The sequence below is a fragment of the Marmota monax genome, unplaced genomic scaffold, assembly GCF_021218885.2.
Source record: "Marmota monax isolate L192 unplaced genomic scaffold, Marmota_monax_Labrador192_F-V1.1 WCK01_AAM20220418_F8-fsc00001, whole genome shotgun sequence".
NCBI lineage: Eukaryota > Metazoa > Chordata > Mammalia > Rodentia > Sciuridae > Marmota > Marmota monax.
The window spans coordinates 313,056-319,659 of record NW_026693777.1 but is presented as its reverse complement, the minus strand read 5'-3'; the positions used below and the strand labels follow the sequence as shown (position 1 = coordinate 319,659).

General features: G+C 36.5%; 1 non-coding gene across 1 annotated transcript; it reads right to left on the bottom strand.

Annotated features, from left to right (window-relative positions):
* Window positions 1-3,583: 3,583 nt before the first annotated feature.
* LOC124104843 (U2 spliceosomal RNA) lies at window positions 3,584-3,766 on the bottom strand. The gene has a single exon (XR_006855533.1). It is a non-coding gene; the product is annotated as a U2 spliceosomal RNA (small nuclear RNA).
* Between the last annotated feature and the right edge of the window lie 2,838 nt (window positions 3,767-6,604).

The following is a 6,604-nucleotide window of genomic DNA, read 5'->3' as shown; positions in this document are numbered from 1 at the left end:
TTTTGTGTGGTCATATGTTTCCATTTATCTTAAGTAAAAATCTAGGACTTGAATGGCTGAGTCATATGAGAAGTATATGTTTAAATTTTCAAATAACTAGCCAGGCACATGGTATACACTTGTAATCCAAGCAATTTGGGAGGATCACAAGTTCAAGACCACCCCTGGCAACTTAGCAAAGCCCTGTCTCAAAAATAAAAAGGACTGGGGTGTAGCTCAGTAGTAAAGCACCAGAGGGTTCAATCCCCAACATTGGAAGAAAAAAGGTTTTAAAATAACTATGAAACTGCTTTCCAAAGTATATGTGTCATTTTAGATTCCAAACAATAGTATATGAGAATTTCAATTTCTCCATGACCACCCTAATCCTTAATATGGTCAATCTTTTCATTTTAACCATTCCAATAGTTATGCAGATGTATGTTTTTTGATGTTGTTGTTGTGTTGTTGTTTTTAGTTGTAGATGGACACATTTAGGATCAAACCCAGTGCCTCGCACATGCTAGGCAAGTGCTTTACCACTGAGCTACAACTGCAGCCTGTGTTTTGGTTTTAATTTGCGTTTTTCTAATAAATAAGATTGAATATCTTTTCATATGCTTATTTACCACCTATCTTAAAGCTTTTTTTTTTTTCTTTTTGGCAGTACTAGGGATTGATTTTAGGACTTTGTACATGCTACATGAGCACTCTACCAGTGAGCTACATGCCCTGCCTTATTCACCATTTATCTTCTTTGGAGAAGTGTCTGTTAAAATATTTTGCCCATTTTTAAAACAGATTTTCTTGTTATTGGTTGTAAGGGTTCTTTTATATATTCTGTATGCAAGTCCTTTATTAGATATATTTTGCAAATGTTTTCCTTCAGCATGTGAATTTCCTATTCTATTCACTAATTTGCTGAGTTTTAGTAAACTGAAACTAAAACTAAAAGCTAAGAGTGGATACTGAATTTTGACAAATTATTACATTTATTGAGACAATTACAAGGTTTTCCTTCTAAAGTAAAAAATGAGAAATTGACTGATTTTCCAGTGATTATTGCTAGCCTTGGTAGTTTGTGTCATATGCATGTACTGATCAGTACTCAGCTGAAGACTCAAGAACCCTTCAGACTCTTGTATAACCCTTTCCTCTGGCTTTTACTCTGAAAATTCTGATGCCTTCACCTCCCAAATCTTCCAACTAGTCCTCAACTCAAAGAGGTGACTGAGCTCTGTTTGGGCTCTTCCTACCTGTGCTTCAGCCTGGAAAATCTTCAGCCAGAGATAATCTTAGAAAACATGTTTCCTCTTCTGAGAAATCACTGTTATACACTGCAGGATATCTGAAGACAATTGGCTTATAGGTGAGAGGTTAATCAGGTCCCTGTTAAACTATCTTGAGTGGTAGTAGAAGCAACACCATACATCTTTAATTTCCTAATATTTTCCCAATCAACTACATACTTCAAATATTGCATAAGAACATATTTTGCACTTCAACTTTTTGAACCATTTCACAAGACGGAGGAAGCTTAAAAATTAGGAAAGATAAAAAGTTTAAAATAAACAATAAAAGCAGGGCATAGTAGTACTTGCCTGTTATCCCAGCAACTGTGAGAGGCTGAGGCACAAGTGTCACAAATTCTGGGCCAGCCTTAGCAACTTGGTGAGACCCTGACTCAAAATAAGAAGAAAGCCGGGCTCAGTGGTTTATGCCTATAATCCCAATGGTTCCGGAGGCTAAGACAGGAGGATCATGAGTTCAAAGCCAGCTTTACCAATGGCATGATGCTAAGCAACTCAGTGATACCCTGTCTCTAAATAAAATACAAAATAGGGCTGATGATGTGGCTCAGAGGTTGAGTGCCTCTGAGTTCAATTCCCAGTACCAAAAAAAAAAAAAAAAAAAAAAACAGTTGGGGATGTGGCTCAACAGTATTACTGATAGATCACCCCGGGTTCAATCCCCAATATGAAAAAAAGGAAAAAAAAATTTTTAAATTTTGAGAAATGAGGAAAGCAATCATGATACTTCACCAAGATTGTAGCACTAGCTAATAATTAAACAACTTAATTAATACCTCAAACACTTGCAGAAAACACATGCAAACAAATATTTTAGTCACATTTCTTTTTTTAAAAAATGAATTTAACCTTTATTTTATTTATTTATTTTTATGTTGTGCTGAGGATCAAACCCAGGGCTTCCCTTGTGCTAGGCAAGTGCTGCACCACTGAACCACAGCCCCAGCCCCAGTCACTATTTCTTAACTTTACAGTTTCAAGTCATCCACATATTTTAGGACTAGCAGCATTTTTGAAAACCTACCCTTTTACTGAAATTTTGCTCTTACTCAAAATTTGAGAAATTTGCTTAATAAGTATGGGAGACATGAGCATAAAACTTAATTTTCATTTGAGCAGTTCTTAATCTAATGAAGTAAAAAATAAGTGGTATCTTTTTCCAGAACAAGTTGTAGAATGACAGAACAGAGACTGCAACTCAGAAGAGATCATCTTAAAAGGAAAACTTTCAAAGTGAAACAAGGCATGTATCTTCCCCTAGAAGTATTAAAAAAGAAAATCACATCGCCTCAGATTAGTTATTTTACATTTTCCGAACAGAAGAATAATCCTTTGGGCCAACAAAGGTGTGGAAAATTTTAAACACAGTTTTCATAAAGGAGGTACAACTGAAAAGGACTGTACTACAACAACCGTTCCTGTAGGCTTTGTAGACCTTGATCACCTAAGTGCTTCTTGCCAACACTCTTATCAAATGGATGGAATGAGCTGGGAAGGCACAGCAGAAATGTTACTATGTAAGGGTGCCAAAGGGTGGGGATATGGATATCTTCCACCAATCACCTTAGAACAAAACATCTTGTGCTCCTTTTTGAGACTGGATGGGATGGCTACTAAGCAGGGAGGATGTGGTTTCCTAATGCAGCACAATAGTCTTTCCAAAATGTTTTAAAATATTAAACATTTACTTTAAAAATTAAAAATAACATGGGGCTGTAAGTGTAGCTCAGTGGTAAAATGCTTGCCTAGCACATGTGAGGCACTGGGTTTGATTCTCAGCACCACATAAAAAAAATAAATTAATTAATAAATAAAGGTATTGTGTCCACCTACAACTAAAAAAATATATATTTTTAAATGTGTACAAAAATCCCAATGATTTAAGTTTATCTGATTTACCATATAAGGGGCTCTTAAGAACAGCTGGTTCAGCTCAATGTGGTAGACTCAGAATAATCAAATATAAGTGTTGCTTTTTCTGTTTGTTTGTTTTGTTTTGTTTTGAGGATAACTCTGGGGCACTCTACCACTGAGCCGACAGCCCCAGTCTTTTTAATTTTTATTATTTTGAGACAGAATCTTGCTAAGTTACTGAGGCTGGCTTTGAACATGTAATACTGTTGTCTCAGTCTCCTGAGTAACTGGGTTAATAGACAAGTGTTTTAATTAACAGTTTATCTGAAATCTTGCATATTCCAAGTTACTGTCTGAAATATCTGTAGTTACAATAACTTCTAAAAGTTACTATGCTCTTAAAACCAGTAATCTCAAATGATAGAATGCTTTTCTGTGTTTGGGTGTGCACCATTCCTGAAGGTACTGTGATACCAGGATGAAGCACAGAGTAGACAGAGCAAACTCCTATTCCATCTCCCTGCTGCAAATATCCATTTAATATATTGTCCTCAGAGGATAAATCAGATATTAAACCGATATGAACACTCTACTTGATCTTAGCCAAGAAGCCAAGAAGCAAGGCCAGACCTGTTTTGTGGTACTATGGATAGAACTCAGGAGTGCTCTACCATTGAGCTATCCTCCAACCCTTTTTATTTTTTATTTTTCAAGACAGGGTCTTGCTAAGTTGCTTAGGGTCTCACTAAGTTGCTGAGGCTGACCTCAAACTTGCAATCCTCCTGCCTTAGCCTCCCCAGCTCTGGGATTACAGGCATGCACTATCACAACCAGTATGAGTTTATATTTCTACCAGCTTCTATTGCAGTTGAGAACATTCCTGCTCTTCCTAGTTTGTACCATAAACTTTATTGAGTGGGAACAAGTCTTTTGGCTGAACAAAGCTACAGAATCATTCTCTTTTGATGCTGCCCACAGTTCAGGCATCAGATTCCATGAGAGTCCTCTTCAGGTACATCTCTTGACTTACTTCCTGTGTTGACTCAATATAAAAAATATATATATATCTTTTAGTGTCCAATTTCTTCACTTCCAAAAATACTGTCACGTTGCTTTGTATCAAGGAATAATGTGATGAATGACATTTATTTCTGATATTCTTACATGATTGCATATTTGAAATATCAACTGCAAGATTAATTATCTGACTTACAAATTGCCTATTAGGACAACTTTTTATTCTGATAAATGCTTATAAGTGTAAAGAGTAAGGTAATATTTAAAATATTAGCAATAGGGCCAGGGGTGCATTTCAACGATAGAGCACTTGCCTAACATACTCAAGGCCCTGAGTTCAATCCCCAGCATGGCAAAATAAATAAATAAATAAATAAAAATATTGGATATAAACAGAACTATGTTTTTCATTATTAAATCTTGGGACTGGGGTTATGGCTCAGTGGTAGAACGCTTGCCTAGCTCATGTGAGACACTGGGTTTGATCCTCAGAATCATATACAAATTTTTTAAAAAGAATGTTTAAAAATATATTAAAATCTGTCTTAGAGAAAATTAATAAAATAACCTAAACTAACAGGATTAAGCCCTCATGTACCAAAACATGTGGTCGTGAGCTAGACTTCTTGAAGAGGCAATCTATTCTATTCCCTGATCTTTAGAAAAGACAATAATTCCTAGATTTGTAATGTGTACTTATGTCTATTTAAAAATGTATAATAATAAAATGTCATGCATGATAATTGCAAATATGAAAATATAGAAAGGTGATGAATTACAATTAAGAATAACTCGGGGGGCTGGGGATGTGGCTCAAGCGGTAGCGCGCTCGCCTGGCATGCGTGCGGCCCGGGTTCGATCCTCAGCACCGCATACAAACAAAGATGTTGTGTCCACCGAAAACTAAAAAATAAATATTAAAATTCTCTCTCTCTCTCTCTCTCTCTCTCTCTCTCTCTCTCTCTCTCTCTCTCTCTTTCTCTCTCTCAAAAAAAAAAAGAATAACTCGGGGGGCTGGGGTGGTGGCTCAGTGGTAGAGTGCTCACCTAGCATGCATGAGGCTCTGGATTCGAGATCCTCAGCACCACATAAAAACAAACTAATGTATCCACCTAAAACTAAAAGATACATAAATAAATAAATATTTTAAAAAAAGAATAACTCGGGGCTGTGGTTGTGACTCAGCAGTAGAGCGCTCGCCTAGCATGTCCAGGGCCCTGGGTTCGATCCTCAGCACCACATAAAAATAAAATAAAGGTATTGTGTCCAACTAAAACTAAAAAAAAAAAAATACAAGAAGTTATACTCAAAAAAAAAGAAAAAGAGTAACTCAATCTTGTCATCTAGAAATAAGTAACATTAACATTTTGGTCTTTTTTTTTTTTTTGGTATGGGGGATTGAACTCAGAGGCACTCAACTTCTGAGCCACATCCCCAGCCCTATTTTGTATTTTATTTGGAGACAGTGTCTCACTGAGTTGTTTAGCACCTTGCTTTTGCTGGGACCGCCTTTGAACTTGAGATCCTCCTGTCTCAGCCTCCTGAGGTGCTGAGATTACAGGTGTGCAACACCAAGCCATTTTGGTCTTTTTAAAAAGAAGTTATATAAACACACTTAGAAAAAGTATACTTTATGTACTTGACTTACATAGGTAGTCAAATATTTTTGTTGAAAAAAATGAATAAATGAATAAATATAAAAGTGAACTTTCCTAGAAAAAAAAATCTGTTGGGAGACAATTCTCTTTCATCTCTTGCATTTCTGCACTTCTTAGGAACAGAAGCACTGATGCATTTTGTTCTGGACTCTTCAAGAATGTTTGTACAGTGAAGAGCCTTGGAATTTAAAGATAATGTCTCCCTCTAGAGCAGAGGTCAGATTTGTTAACTGTCCTGTATAATAAAGATAATGTCTCCCTCTAGGGCAAAGGTTGTGCTGTTTTGCTTATAGTCCAACATAAAATATCGAGGCTTCCTTTGTTTGGGGTTCCTGTGATACAAACCTATTGCCTGTACAGTATCTAACTAGCCTGCTTTGTGTGACCCCCAGGGCCAGTGTATTACCTAGCCCACGCTGTGTGTCACCCTATGAGTAATGAAGCTCATGGAATCAGCAAAAGTAGAGTTATTCTGGCTCCTACTATTGTCTTTAGTAATAAATTATCCTTTGTATTAAGCCTGAGTCTCGTATTTTCTCTGGCATGCATGAAACTGGGCACCCTAACTTACTAGCCTGCATGTAGGGTAAAAGCTCAGATTCTTTTCAGGTCTTGAAGAAATCTCTGTTAAGAATAGAGTAGATAGGGCTGGGGCTGTAGCTCAGTGGCAGAGCACTTGCTTTTCATGTGGGAAGCACTGGGTTCAATCCTCAACACCATATATAAATAAATAAACAAAAATAAAGGTCTATTGACAACTAAAAAAAATTTAAATAAATAGACAAA